Here is a 16,517-nt window from a genome sequence, read left to right as displayed (position 1 = left end):
GCAAGCGACCTGATGCCGGATCAGTGAGTTCACTCCTCCCAGTGAGCCTGAATATGTGTGCTGGGCTCATGCGGGAAAGGGCAAATCTAAAAATAAAGGGAAAAAAAGGAAAGATAACTGGCCATGAGGAAATTCAGTTTTCCCCCCACCCCCAAGCACAAAGAGACAACAGGGCAGATGAAATGAAAAGTAGCATCCCAGCTGAAGTCACTGCCTCGTGATCTTTTCCTGCCCATCTTTTCCCTCCTGTGTGTGAGATGAGATTGGGGCTGGGTAGGTTTGGACCAGGGAGGCTGGCAGGGGATCATGCACTGAGGGCCAAAGCCACACTGGTTATTTCCTTTGTTTTTAATTCCAAAGAGCATCAGTGAATTTACAGCCTTGATATTATGGGTATCTTTTGTACATTGTAGTTAAATAGATATAAGGAAATATTGGGACAAATACATGCCCTCTCCTCCCCCTTCCCTTTATATCTGCTTTGCTCATCTCCAGCAGCATTGAGAAGGTAGAAAATTGCCTTAAGGGGGCATCTGGGTATTCCTATCAGGTAGGGGATCCTTGAGTGTTGTAAAGGAAGCATAGCCATACCTCTGTCAACTGCTGGTATACAGGGTGTGTTGGGACAGGCCAGTGGCAGGAGGGGATGCGGCCATAATGCTCTGGCAACACTGAGCCAGTGAAGTGGTCTCTAGGAGGGCTGTTCCAGACAGCATAAGTAAGAGCAGCCTTGGGGCTGCTCTAACTTGTTCCAGGGACTCAACTGATTCTAGAATCAGTGAGAGGGAGAAGAACTGAAAAGTCAACTCAGGGGCACCTGAAAATGTGGCATTATGTTGCTAGTTCTCCTCCTGTAAAATGTTAGGCTCATGGAAGGAAATGTATCCGGGGATGCTCACCATGTCATGAAACACTCAATAAATAGATTTTTATTTTCTTTGTTTTTAAATATTTTGTATGTATGTGTAAAGTGCCAGACAGAGACCAGGAGTGTCTTGCCCTAAGAGGATTAATAAACGAGGGCAGGAGCGGGGAGAATTGGTCTCAGGACTTTATCCTTGAATACTAAACTTCCAATGCAACACCCATCTCCAACAGCTTTTCTGTGCAGTATGATGGTGATGGAGGAGCAATTTACAGAGGGGCTGACCACATTTGCCATGAGAATGAATTTTCCACCTAAATGAGGACATCCCTTGCTTTCTGATCCTCCTCTCATTAGCATCAGTGGGAATTTTGCCATTGACTTCCCGAGAAAGCCTGATCCTGCAGCCCTTACTCAGGATAAAGTGGCAGTTTTGCCGGCGGGGGGGTAAGGCTTGCTAAATCCTTAATGTAAAGCTGCAGTGAAATTCTTGTGCGTTCATTGTACGTTGTTCTTACCAGCGGACAGGCAAGCTGCTTTAGTGTCTAATGTACAGAAATTGGTAGTTTTCGTCAAAAGGAAGGTCTGGCGTTTCATCATTCCTGACCCTAACATAGTGTTGCCTCCACAGCCTTGTCAACTGGGCTGCTGCTTCTGGGGATGCGAAGATGTCACATGGACCTTTACACACCAAGATGAGGCCAATCAATTTTGTTTACCAAATGATGGAATTCCTGGTGTAGAAGATTCTCAATTCCAATAAACCACTGGAGTAGCCACCGCACAAAGATATAATTGGGACAAAATGCTGTCTACAACCCATCAATAATTCAAAAACACAGCATGAGGTTTTCCTTGTACTGTCCAGAATAGATATATTTGTTCATGAACTAAGTAGATGGGGGAAGAAGAGACACACATCTAATGCTGAGGGAATGAATGTTTGTGCTTAATGTATTGGAGAAATTATTCAAAGACATTTCATCTTTACATAAAGATTTCTCCAGTAGCCCCATCAAGGTCGGGGAGACCTTGAATTATAAGACATTTATAAAAGAGCAGAGAGAACAAGAACAATCTGACTGGCTATTGAGCCTTCTGAGATGCACGCACATTACACCAGAACAGGTCAAGACTTGGGACCTGCTCTTGAAAGACACAGAGCTGAGTATTCTCAACTTCCACTGAGGTCTCTCTCTCCACCCACTATATTCCTTCAGCTTCCATCACTGCAAACTCTAAAGGGAAAATTTTTAAAGCACCAAAGATGCAGATAGGAACCTGATGGGATCAAAAGTGCCTAAGTACCTATCTCCCATTGAGATAAGCATCTCAGCGCTTTTGAAAGTCCAACTAGCCAGCATCTTTAGACATCTAGATACCTTTAAAAGTCTGGCCCTGTTCCTATTGACTTTAGCAGGACAAAACCCCAAATCAGAGGCCATTTAGAGTGCTCAGCACCGCACAGGATCAGGCCCTAGGCCTGCTGCCTAAATTATCTTTTCCCGTAAAAACAAAATGTACTTTAAGAGAAACGTTATTTTAAATCATTTTATCTTCATCTGCAAATACTACAGGATTGGGGGGAGTTTATTGCAAACTCACCTACTGCTGCTGTCAAGGAACATTTAGCTCATACTGAACTGGTTCTGCTCCAGCCTGCAGAGCTTTTGAAACTGATGCTGGATCGCTTTTCTCACAGCTTTTGATGTCTTTAATTAAAACTGGTGTACACAGGATGTTAGTCATTTGGGAGCAGGGCCCTGGGTTCTGCTGGGTGCTTCATCGTATGGTAACAACTATTAGCTGGATTACATGGTGGATTCAGTGGGTGTTTTAGATTGATGGTTATGTGATTCTTGGCCATCTGCTTTTTGTTTGCTGGCGCAGGTGACAACCTTAGCAGAATGGAGCGAGATAAGGGAGAATATAAACTGTGCGGGCCCTGACTCCCCTCACACCATTTATTTTAGTGGAATTATTCCTGATTTACACCACTCTAAGTGAGTTTTAGATCCTAATTTGCTGTTTGAGTTGCAATTTCTGTGTTTTAAGCAGGAACAACTATTTCATGTAGCCAGTTGACTGACAAAGCAGCCCAGTATTTAAAAACAGCCCCCTTATTGTTCTTCAGAAATTGATCTGAGAGTGACCATTCAACCAGGTTAAAGAGCTTGGCGGACGCTGGATGGAACCAAAATTGGAACCATCTATCTAAACCTACAAGAAATTTGGGGTTTCAGATTATATGGTATCTGGATGCAAACCATTCCAGGTTTGATTAAATGAAAGTCTCTGACCAAGAGATCTGCAAGAACAAAACTGCCCTGTTCTTGCCCATTTATAGCTAAAATATATCAAAACTCCACATAGCATGCATATATTCGGAAGCACTTCCTCCCCGCTTTTTCCTTCTTTTCTCCACAAGGGGTCACTATAGAGCAGAGCTAGGATGACTTGAGAGATCTTCAACCTAGAAAATATAACGATTTTTTTCTTCTGTTTTAAGATGTAACAGTACTTTAAAATATATGTCTTTCAAATTTAACTAATCATGGTATTAATTATTATCTGGGAAATATCATAGTGCCTTTGAAATGGGTATTATTTATTTAGTGTTTATCTCAACTCCTTATCAAAAAGGGCAAGCTTTTAATAAAAATGTGTTTCTTTTAATAAAATACAACCATAAAATGTAAATGCAATTGGAAAAAATATTGGATCTTTGCATAAGTGTACAAATGAATAGAAACTTTTAGAAGACCTTTTTGGGAAAAAAGCTTTTTTTAAAAAATCAAAAGGTGAGGAGGGGACTTGTAATTTTTTAATCAGAAATTTAATTCAGCTGGGGATCACAAAAATATCAGAAACAACATCAGTGATCAAACTCTTGACACCCAGATAACATTTTTCATCTTTTTTTTCCGTCTTGGTAGAGAGAACTTCTTCGGCATTCACAAGCAAGTGGCCTGAGAAATACAAGTAATTGACCATACGAAGTTTAAAGATAAAAACATTTTATCATATGTAACTTTAAAAGTAATCATATAATTAATGAGTGAAAAACAGAGAGAAAGATTGCCAGAGATTAAGATTAAGCCCTGCAGAAAAGAATGTTCTAACTAGAAATTGGTTTAATTAATAGCACATTTTACATAATGATTACAGTGTAATTGCGCTGACTAGCAAAGTGTCATTAAATATATCCATGCTCCTTTACAACACCCTAAGGCTAAAAATAATGAGTTACATTGAAAATCACTATGCAACAGGTTCATAAATAACATTTAAGCCTATACAAGGCGAATACTTATAAATAATAAATATTTGCCTTTTGTAATTGAAGAAAAAATGACAGCCTTCTTTTTCTACTACCCTGTAGATTGTCATGTTATAATGCTGAAAAGATTTTTTCCCCTTGCATTCTCTAGAAAGTGTTGAATAATTTATTCAAATGCTAATATTCCACATAGCCTGACTTTGAGGAACAAATATTCCTACATAAAGAATAAATGCCAACTTGCTTATTACCAGCTTCGTTTTACTTTGCACCATGCAGTCCCCAAAAAACTCTGACAGTCTATTACATGTGTCAAATAAAGTTAGTGACCTGATTTTCTTCCTCAATAGTTGCATTCTTCTTTATTTAAAAATTACCCCTTCTCCCAAAATGTTCATCATGCTCAGAGCTGTTAATGCAGCAACAGATGCTTTGCAGCTCCAAAAAGGACGACATCATAAACTTGATAACTTTTTAATCTGTGGGTTTTCTCCAGTGAATCAGGAGTACCTAATAAAAACAGATTTGATTTCGTATTAGCAGTACGCTGACATTTGAAAGACCCCCAAATGGTTCATATTTAGCTAGCTTACCAAATCCAGCAACCTCTCCAATGTCAAAATAAAGTAACACAGTTTATGTGCAGGAGCACAGTGTATGAAAAGGAAATGTTCTTACACAAAGGGTTTTTCAGCTACCTTCAGCTTACACCAAACCAATAGAGGGCATGCTGATATCTATCAGTAAAGTGGTGATATTTGGGTATCCTCTTTCTAACGCTAGAAAGGGGAGTGGGGAAATATCTGTGCTATAAAGGGGAATCTATGGTTGTCCATGAATATGATCTCATTGAAATGTACAATGATGCTCCACTTTTCTCTCTCTTTCTAGAGGGTTTCCCATGACCAGCCCATAGATGCTGGCTGCTGTTCTTCTGACCCATTAGAGCTGAGTCTTGGTCACTAAAAGAATCAGTTATTGCTAGTGAAATCAGGTGGATGCACCCACACACGTGCACGCTGCCCTGAACCATAAGACTCAAGACACTCAAGTGACACTGTATCTATAACGCAATGCTAAGGTTTCACAGCTTGTTAATCACAGATACTCACCTAGGCAGACATTGTAATGGTAATAGGATATATACGCCTGTCATGGGGTTCCCTCACCACTGGGACACCTGCTCCTGGCTGCTCTGGAGATTAGTTCCTTCCAGGTCCGACCCTCCCTTCTGTTACTCGTTCACACACACGCCCTGCTGCCTCTTTCTCTCTGTCACTCAGAGTGCTCCCTCTTCGAGGCCTGGCCCTCCAGCCAGATCACTGTGTGTTTTCCCTCTTCCGGAATATCTCCATATGAACTGTCTCAGGCAGCCTTCCCATTCACTGCCCAGACTGTGCCACTTCCCCGGTGACTGGTAGAGGAACCAGGGTCTGCCTTTATTGCAGGTTCCAGCTCAGGGACCCTCTAATCAGTAGCCAAGGTCTAAAACATCCCACCTTGCTGTCGCTTCCCTGAGTCTTTTCCTACTCTGCCTCTCTCAGGTTCCCACTCCACCACCCTTCCTCCAGGGTCTGGATCCCCAGAATTTCTACTCTCCCCCTGGGTTTCCTCCCTTCCCCCTCTAATGCCCAGAAAGTGGCTGCTGGCTTCTATGCTGCAGCCCTTTTCTGCTGCCAACTTCCCGTCTTTATACTAGCCTGGCCTGTTCCTTCTCAGCTGGGCTCCATCATCAATCAGGAGTTACTTAGGCAACCTCAGATGTGGCCTATCCACTTAACTGGCCCCTTCTCAACCTCATTAACCCTGCCTAGGCTAGGACATCCTGTCACAATGCCATCTTTGCTGAAATGCTTAGGTAACTCTATGTCATGGGAACAGCAAAGTCACCAGCCCCAAATAGAGAGAGGCAGGTGTGGGCAGCAACAAAGTGTAAGTATGGAAAAAATATTGTTTGATAGTAGGAAGGTGGCTCATGGAGGTGATGGCATGTTCAGTAGGATGGGGCTGGGAGAAGGAGTCTCAGAAGGGGGCGCCGAGCTTGAAATTTTGAAGGAAACAGACTCCAGTTAGTTCTAACCCACTCCTTCCTCCACGTGTTCTCCACAGACAAACACATCATTACTACGGAAACGGATTGTAATGTTCCCCAGTAAGTTGAAGGTCTGATTTACCACACATTTATTGCAGGATTCCACAAAATCCTAACAAAAGCACTTTGCAAACCAATAACTATACAGAGCTATCACAATATCAACCTCAGAAATGCAGCCACTTTTGGGATGGAATGTGGCAGCTGTTTAGCATCAGACAACAACGGTACACAGCAGAGAAGAAGAATACCGTGTCAACTTGAAAATGAAGCGGGAATTTGAGTAAACACCCTGGCTCTGGGTGACACTGGAATTGGGCCTAGACACAGGGACAATCATCCCTGCTTTTCCAAAGAGGGCCGCAGGTATTTCTTGAAGTAGTTACAAGCAGATCTTGTTTTTATGTCTGATCCTAAAGATAAAACTTCATATTGTTTCAGTGGTTGGCTCTATTGCAAAAACACTAACAAATTTATTTTAAAGAAATCATCGTTTTTACTGCTTTCAGTGTCACATCAAGAGGTGCAGAACCATTATGACTTTACACAGTGGAAGCCAGGAAGACTGGAAACAATGTGAATCTAGACTGAGAGGGCTGCAGTGATAATACTCTGCACTTACATCATATTTCAAAACCCTTCATAAACATTAAGCAACACTCACAACAGCCCTGGGAGGTAGGGAAAGATTATTACCCCATTTTACCAATGGGGAAACTGAAATATATTTAACTGAGGTTAAAAGACTGGCCCATCACCACACATCAAATCAACAGCAGAGCTAGATCAAAATTCAGGAGCTCCTAGCATTTGCTCAGTCTAAGACTAAGGCATTTTGGACCTCCAGTCACTGAAGGTATCTTGTGGATTGATTATCACAAGTTTACACTGTTGCCAACTTTTCCAATTTTTTTGCTTTTCATTAAAGTCCCAGCTCCAAGAATCATGCATTCACATGGGAATCTTCACTTACATTTAAAAAAAAATGGTGAGTTTCTAGCCCTCACAATTGCAGAGAAAAGCTTAAAAACACAAATCCTAAAAGCTCAAAACACAGAACGCAATAAAGAAACCCCCTAAAATATATGATCTTAAAAACATCGTGATTTTTAAGCCAATCTCATGATTCATTCACAATTTTGAATGCTTGGAGCTGGAGAATATCCGAGCATGTAGAGACTCACCTTTAAGGTAAATTGATACACTATGTTTGCCTGTTTGTCTCTCTCTATGCTCCTCAACTGTCTTTATACCACTGTAGTGTCAGACCTTAGCAAGCGGGTGTGATTGTATCATCCCCTAGTGACTACAGTCGACAGAAGCTACGAGCCTTATTCTGCTACCATACACGTGTGACTGTTTTGTGGCTCAGCTGTAGCTTTCAGTTGGTTAATTACACCTTTTCTGTTACTTTATATTCCTCCTAGGGGTTCTGATCCCAAATTACTAAACTTCTGATGGAGCACCCAACACCAAGTGCCTCCCCATGTCCAGTTTGGCAAGGGTGGACCCTTTCACACACACTCTTCTCACCAGCCTCCCCCCAGCTCCAGTCCCTGTCACTCTTTTTCATTGGTGGAATTTTAAAAAATAATTGAACTTTAAAAACGTATCCCTGCCAGCTCCAGACCCACTGGGCAGTAACAGAGCTCTAACAGCTGACAGCACAGCACTGCCCCCTACAGCTAGGGAGGTTGGATAGGTAGACGCGTGTGTGCGGACTGGGCTAGCGCCAGCAGAGCCAGTATCATGACTCGCATTCTAGGCATGCGCAGAAAAGCACAGCGCCATCAGCAAGCTTTGCTTCCATGACTGTGGCCCTGGTAACAGCTTCTTTCAGACTTGTGGGATAAACAAATGAAAACTATTTGTCATTCTCCATGCAAATGAATCGGAAATTACCCAGAATCTCAAAGGCGATTGCAGACGTTTGTGAATGGGTTGAAAATGAATTTCTTTAAATAATTTGCTCTTTAAATCTCATTTTTAATGTCTTAATTTAATCCAGATTCATTTAAAGAGCTACCTAACCTGAGAGGTTTAATTCATCAATGTGTGAAAAGTGGCTTGAGCCATTGAAGTCTTTGCATCAAGCCCTACAAAGCTAACTTTATTGTTTATATTCTAATTATGGATATGAACAGCAGCACATTTTGTTACACAAAAGGGAATAAATGCCAGTTAATTTAGAACATCTACATGTGCTTTGCTAAAGTCAGAGACACGATATTTACATATAACTACAAAAGGGCAGATTTTAGCCCTTAGACAGGCAGAGGAAAGATTAAGAGAGAATGTCTTCCCCTGTTTGTTCACTTCTACTGGGCAATAATATAATTTTCAGTCTCACGTCTCTATTTCAGACCACATATGGCAGTAATATTGGATCTTCACCATCTCAGCTTAACCATGACTAAACAGGTTGATGAATGTCATGCATCTTATCATCATACATGCATATTTTTAAATATAATTCACTTTTGATCTGCACCCTTGTGCAGTGGCGAATGAAAACAGTTACGATTTCTTCCACTGTCTGCCTTTAAATGTATTAAACAGCCCTGCTGTCAATAGATTATATTCTTGTACAATGATAATAGCCCAAAAAACTAAGAGGCCTTGTCAGGAATTGCAGTTGTCACAGTTTGATGCAAATGATTTTACTTGGTGTTCATCTGCTGCACAATCATCTCATAATCTGGATATACATCACAGCATGACATGTAAATTTCCTGCTACTCTGCTTTCATTTCCAGAGGCAGCAATCAAATGAAAACCATTCAACCTCACCAAAATGTATAAATAATTTTCATTCAAACATATTAACAGTCAAAATATGAGAATTTATCACAGAGTACTACGCCTTTTAAGAAGCAATAAAGACTTTACTTTTTAAGCATATTTCTACTTAGAAAAGTAATATGAACAGTAACTTGCAATTTTAAAAGAGGATTTAAAAGTCCGCATATAAAGCCTAATCTTCAAACTTCAGTGTGTTGCTGCTGCTTTGCTACATATCTTGCTTGAAAAAAAAATTTTTTTTTACCTGGAAAAGTACAAAAGAAAAACCTGCATCTTCACTGAAATAACTACCTCTAAAAAGAGAAATTACTAAAAATACTAGTATCACGCCAAATCTGCCATGTACAATAGATACAAATATTAAAGATACAAAGAACTGACATGAAATAACATCTGATGATGTGACAATTAAACCATCCCTTTAGCTTATTACATTTTATTGCTAATGACAATCCATTTTCAAATGAAAACAAGCAGGTACACCTGAAAATGATCTCCTTTAAATTCTGTTTTTCGAAAATCACAAATATCACACAAACTTCAGCTTGAATTCCAAGTACACCAGTGCTAGCTGTCAATTATTTTGTTTCTGATGAAAGGAGATGAAGGTAACAGTTGAAAAAGGAAAATATTTGCCCTAGCTGCCTGGCTGTGAAGTCAAATGGGAGATTAGAGTTTGGCAGCACTTTCCGGCTTCTTGGACCCGCCGAAGCAACGTTGAGTCCACTGTGAAAGTTCTAGGCCCAGGGTTAGGGAAAGAAGAGAAATGCAGGCTGTTGGCTAACTCTCAATTAAAGCATGATCCTCTTCCTACGGGAGTCAAAGGGAAAATAGCCATTGACTTAGTACTGTTGAACTTGGCCCTGCACTCTAGCTTATCGTGCTATCATTCTGGGAACTGTAAAAGCAATTGTTTGCAAAAAATAGGGCCTGGTGCTGCAAATACTCCTTACCAGGCATAGTGCTTATTGCCATCTGTGAGCTCAAAGGGTAGCAAGTGTTGGTAGAATCAAGGCCACAGGGAGTTAAATAGGCACCAAGAAGCAAAGTGGCGCTGGAGTGATTTATTTAACAATCGAATCTTTTTCATCTTTCCAGCAGCAGATTGGCCCAACTGCCTGGCTGTTCTGCCCAGCTCCATTCACTTCAGGTGAAGTGTTGAAAACACTGACACCTAGTAGTCGACAAAGAAAAAGGGGGGAAATACACTCCCCTGCTTAGGAAAGGAATGCAGGAATGAAAGGCAGTTTACTGTTGTTATTAATGACGGTGCATGGAAAAAATTGCCATCTCCCTTTAAATTGGACACTTTTTTTCCAAGAAATAGGTAAAAACTGCCAAGATGACAGTTTTTCCCATTTTTCCAGTGAGTGTGTCGGAGGAACTAGAAGTGCAATAACCTGGGGTACAGCAGGCTCAGCCATCTGAAATAAAACTTTGCAGTACTAATGTTTTTGTAACTGCTTTCATATTGTAATGATATTTTTCCAAGCACTGGTTTTATTTGATCTTAAATACCTTTTTGGGAAAGTCCAGTGAGCTGACTCTAATAAAATCATGCTATTGAAAAAAGGTTTAAGTGGAATGTTCAGAATAAATTACAAAACTGCATGCAAGAATACCAGCTAGTGCTGCAATAAAAATCTGGAAATGAGGATTCTTGCAATATATTTTAAAGAAGTAGTATACTTTTTTTTTGTTCATTTTTTTCACTGAATGTTTCATAATAGGAAGCTTTTGCAACGTGAAAGAGAGTGAAGGAATAACGAATGAATAAAGTGCCAAAGAAATTGCATTTTTTTAAAAAAAAACTTTTTTGTGCTACAGAATATATTTCATATCATTTTCAATAACTTTTGGAAAGATCATAGGAAAAGTAATTTCATTCTATTTTGCTGTGCCAAAATACCGACATTACATCATATTTAGACTGTCAGATACCCCCCACCCAATATATTCAAGACACTTTAAATGTAATTTTACGTGGCTTTTGCATTAAGGGTTGGTATCAATAAAAGAAATAAGTCCAGTTTCCATAGCTTGGAAAATCCTGAAAATTCAATTTTGAGGGGCTTCCAAAATATATCTGAAGCTTTTCCCAGACTTCCATTTTTGCTCTGCAACAGCCAGACCTATATTTTATGGTTTAATCCAACTCTAAGAGGTGAGCTGACTAGGGAAAAAGGGGATGATCAATAAATAAGTATCATTTCCCTTTGTGTTTTACTGCTGCCAGACCTCTCAAGAGAACTGAATGGCTTTGCCAATTGCAGCAAGTTATCTCTGAGGTGTACAGCCCAAAACCAAGCAAAACTGGGACAGTCTATAAAATCAACATTATTTTAGAAAATATCCTCAGACGCTGGCAGATGCTGCTTTGGATAGGAACTTTCCCTTCCTTTCCCTAGCCAACGCTTCTTTTCCCAGTGTCTGAGGGACCTTCTGTGAACCTCATTCCTTACTGAGTTAGGGGCATGAAAACTCACCAGAGGCCTTTGAAGCAGTGAGTGAAGACACTTGCAGAGCACTGAAATTGACTCATTTAGATACACAAGGCCTGAGTCTGACCTCATGCTGATTTTACACCTAAGCAGGGGCGGCTCCAGGCCCCAGCACGCAAAGTGCGTGCTTAGGGCGGCATGCCGTGGGGAGCGCTCTGCCGGTCGCCGGGAGGGCGGCAGGCAGCTCCGGTGGACCTCCCGCAGGCATGCCTGCGGAGGGTCCGCTGGTCCCGCGGCTTCGGTGGAGCATCTGCAGGCACGCCTGTGGGAGGTCCACCAGAGCCGTGGGACTGGTGACCGGCAGAGCGCCCCCCGCGGCGTGCCGCCGTGCTTGGGGCGGCGAAATGGCTAGAGCCGCCCCTGCACCTAAGTACATTCATTGATTACAATGGACTTACTTCTGATTAACAGCTGGGACCCGAATCAGGCCCATTCATTTTATATCTCAAATAACATGGGCACAGGGACAGTATGTCTTGCAGAAAAGCTCCTTGGTGAAATTAAACAAATTAAATCTCATTCATTGGAAAGCAGTTCCACATTTGTATAATTACAGAACTCTATAAACTTATGTGTGTTTGAGGTTCATGAACTGATAGCGTCCTGGCGATATACCCTAAAGCGTGTGCAAACCAGAAAGAGGGGGAAATGAAGCAAGACTAAAACAGATGCACAGTGCCTCTTCATTGGAACAAGGCCCACGCTGGATAGTCATGTCAATTACATAGCTGTCCTGATTAATATCTGTCTAGTTATCTCAGATATTTGTACATATATAAATCATCAATCACCACAGTAGCTTGGTGCTAAAAAGTAAGCTCTGCTTTTGCTATTTTAAGGTTCATTTTATGGTTTGGGTTTTTGGATTTTGATTTTCTATCTGTCCCAAAGAAGGGTTGTATATATACAGACATGTATACAATAGACATGGCTCTATAAATGACATTACTGTATTGTATTGATCAAAAACTTAGGACTAGAAATATTGGTGACATTCTATATTAACACACTGGAGCTCACAATTTCAGACCTGAAAGGGAGAATGTTCTAGTGGGATAAATTTGGGGCTGGGAGCCAGGAATTTGGATCCAATCTCTGCCACTGATGATCTCTGTGACCTAAGTCACTTAACTCCTCAATTGTCCCATCTCGAGTGATATTTGCTTCTTTATCTCACCTTACTGCTGTAAGTATTAATTCAAAAATATTTGTGCAGGGCTTTGAAAATGTAAAGCTCTTATTGTTCACCTTATTTAACAGCTGTTAAACACCACATAACTCCTTGGCACTGGCCAAATGTGTATCTATTAAATGAGAGACAAGGTGGGTGAGGTAATCTCTTTTATAGGACCAACTTCCGTTGGTGAGAGAGTCAAGCTTTCAAGCTTACCCAGAAGTCTTCTTCAGGTCCGGGAAACCAATTCAAGGGCAGGTCTACACTTAAAACACAGCAGCTACGTGGGTACAGCTGCACCCCTGTAGCACTTCAGTGAAGACACTACTATGCCAACAGGAGAGCTTCTCCCATTGGTATAGTTAATCCACCTCCATGAGAGTCAGTAGCTATTTCAACAGGAGAAGGCCCTCCATCGACATAGTGCTGTCTACACCAGGGGTTAGGTCAGTATAACCGAGTCATTCGGGGGTGTGGATTTCTCACACCCCTAAGTGACATAGTTATACTGATGTAATTTTGTACTGTAGACCTGGCCAAAGTGTCACTGCTAAATGCAAGGTCTGAACAGATTGTTTAGTCTAAGTAGTTATCACATATTTCAAGGGACCATTCAAGGTAAAATTACCTATTAACACCCTCCAGTCATAGGAAGGAAAGGAAGTGAGAGGGGAGAAAAACACAGCTGGGAGGGGGGATTATTAGTGGGTTACAGATTGTTATAATAAGCCATACATCCAGTGTCTCTGTTCAGTTCATGATTTATAGTGTTTAGCAAAGTTATGAATTTAAGCTCCCACGCTCATCTTTTGAAAGTGTTGTGCAGGTTTCCACTGAGGATACAGAGTGATCTATCTCTTTGTGAAAAGTGTTCAACCACAGGTGAAAGGGTGTTTTTGTCTTTTATCATTTTTCTGTGCAAGGTCATTCAAGAGTGTGGTGATTGTCTGGTTTTAAACCGCATAGTTACTATTGGGGCATTCAGTGCACGGGATGAGGCACACTACAGGTTGTGATAGGCATGTGTAGGACCCATGGATCTTGAAAGGGATATTGTGGGGGGTGTTGATCAGTGGAGATATGTCTGCAGGTTTGCATCTGTTGACCTGGCAGGTCTAGTGCTCTTTTGAGTTGGTGGGTCCTGATCTATGGTTTCATTGGAAATCTCTGGATAGATGACTTAAACTGCTTCATAGATTTCCACCACAACTTCAACAACCACCACCCATCCATTAATCCTGCTCAGGAACACTCCTACACACGCATCCACTTCCTGGATACCACGATCAGCTTCAACAGTGAAACTCTACAGACAACTACATACAAGAAACCCACCAATTATCACACCTAACTTCATAGATTCAGTAACCACTCCAAACACACCCAGAAATCTGTTATCTACAGCCAGGCACTCAGACACCATAGATTATACTCCAAGGAGAAAGTCCAGGATATACACCTTAACACACTCAAAACTACCTTCACCCAAACAAGGACATGCCACCAGAGAAGTAGGTCACACCAAAGAATGGCCCAACTAAATACCCCAAGAGAACCTACTTCAATACAGAAATAAAACCCACTCAGATCACACACCTTTAGTTGTCATCTACCACCCCACACTAGAACCCATATGGGGTATTATCAAACAACTACAAACCATACTCCTTGGGACCCCATACTGAAAGAAATCTTTCCTGAACCCCTCTTCTAACCTTCAAACAACCCCTCAACCTCTTCAAGGTCATCATTAGAAGCAAGCTCCCCATCGCCTGTGCGCGAACACTTCTCACAAAGCAATCATTCTATATCTGACCTCTCAGTCCTCATCCTCAAAGGAAACCCACACAACACTTTCAACAGACAAGTCTGGGAGCTGAATCTTGTCTCTCTCACAAACAGAAGTTAGTCCAGTAAAAGATATTACCTCACTCATCTTGTCTATCTCATATCCTGGGACCAACATAGCTACAACAACACTGCATGTATCTATTACACGGTTTGTTTGTAAGTGTGCCTATTAAGCAGGAGTGATTAGCACTTGCTATCATTAGGCTTCTCTGCAAGATGATGCAGTAAAGCAGACATCCCATTTAACCAGGTCCCAGCTACTGCAGTGTACTGTGCTGTACGAAAAAGAAAAAAAAATAGTAAAACTTGTCTTGGGATAGGTCTAGCTTTCACAGCAAACAGGTATCCTTGTCACACAATCAATGATTCCTTTGCTGCCAGCAGATGCCACAGTGTTTGTTGGAAGCGTATGCATAGGCACTTTCAAAGATGAGACACCCACACATTTATAGTATAGCTAGCCACACAAAAATTCAGGGAACAAATACCAAAGTCCTTAATTCTTCAGGCCAAATTCTATCTCCACTCATACCACTAAATATCCACTGATTTCAATGGAGTTAATCCAGATATACATTGGTGTAAACCAGAGGAGAATTTGGCATGGGGAATCCATCCGCCCTTTAAAGACATGGGGAATACATCCACCCTTTAAAGATAAATGGGACTGATTTCCCTCTCATTTACACTGATTAAATCAGGAGTAACTCCACTGATATCAGTGGACCTACACTGGTGTGAGAGGAGAATCAGACCTAACAACCAGACTTGAACGCCTCTTGCTACAGGTAGCTGATCTGTAAAGTGGCATTGCCAATTACCTTCAAGGAGGCCACTCATCTCTCTGCATGCACACTGCCTTAGGCCTGATTCTCCACCTTATGTAGTCACTTAAGCTGAAGAAGAGCTCTGTGTAGCTTGAAAGCTTGTCTCTTTCCCCAGCAGAAGATGGTCCAAAAAAAGATATTACCTCACCCACCTTGTCTCGCTAATGTTTGGAATGGACTGGAGTGCAGGACTTGGGTTTCATCTGGAGTTGGGGAGTCTGGCTGGAGCAGGCAAGCAGCAGCTTAGTTCACAGTTAGGCTGGAAGGGGATGGGATCAAGCTGTCTGGGAGATGCACTGATTCGTGAGATCTTATAGGAAGCTCTCAGCTGGCGTTTGAAGCTTCCTTCGCAGTGTGAAGAGCTGCAGCAGTCCTGCCAGAATCCCTGCTGAAGCATAGCTCCCTGTGGGGTGGGTGGTGGTGGCGATGGGTTGAAATGCTGCACTTTCCAGTTCTGACGGAAAAGTTCCCCATGGAAACTGCTGAATGTCAAGAGAAGAAGCAATTATCTTTATGGAGCAGCTTTGCAGTGTCCAGTTCTAACTCACACTTTTTATGGGGAATAAATACATACTCCACAAATTTTAATGATCACTCCTATTTTTATTTCAGTAGGTTAAATAGTTTTCTTTCAAATCTAGAAGGTGAAGTGGGAGGTGCACTTTACACCGCTATCACCAGTGGTCTCTACTGGTTGATTTGGGTGCCCCTAGAGGATTTTGTTGCAATACAAACCTGATGCGCCAAGGAGCACAGAGCATCTTCCTTGACAACCAATACTGTGGAGCCTTAGGCCCTGACTCTGCAATCAGATCCGTGTAGGCAGTCTCTTGCATCCATGTTGACGTCAGTGATGTTCCACACAGGTGCTAGCATCCACCACACTATTCCAATTGTAGGACTGGGAACCGGGACAGGAATGATCATTGGTGGGCGGGATCTGAAAGTGGCTAATAAGGAAGCCTCATTTTAACGATTTGGGACCCCTGCTTCTTCCCTCTCATTCCCAAGATAGCAATGCTGTGAGGGGAACCATCGTGGGAAGCCAGGCAGCAGTTGTGTGGGCTTTTCTCTCCCTCTGGTATCTGTTGAGGGTGACCAGAATACAAGCCAGTCCTTTTGCAC

This window comes from Mauremys mutica, chromosome 8 (genome assembly GCF_020497125.1).
Source record: "Mauremys mutica isolate MM-2020 ecotype Southern chromosome 8, ASM2049712v1, whole genome shotgun sequence".
NCBI classification, from domain to species: domain Eukaryota; kingdom Metazoa; phylum Chordata; order Testudines; family Geoemydidae; genus Mauremys; species Mauremys mutica.
This window is presented reverse-complemented; position numbering follows the sequence as displayed.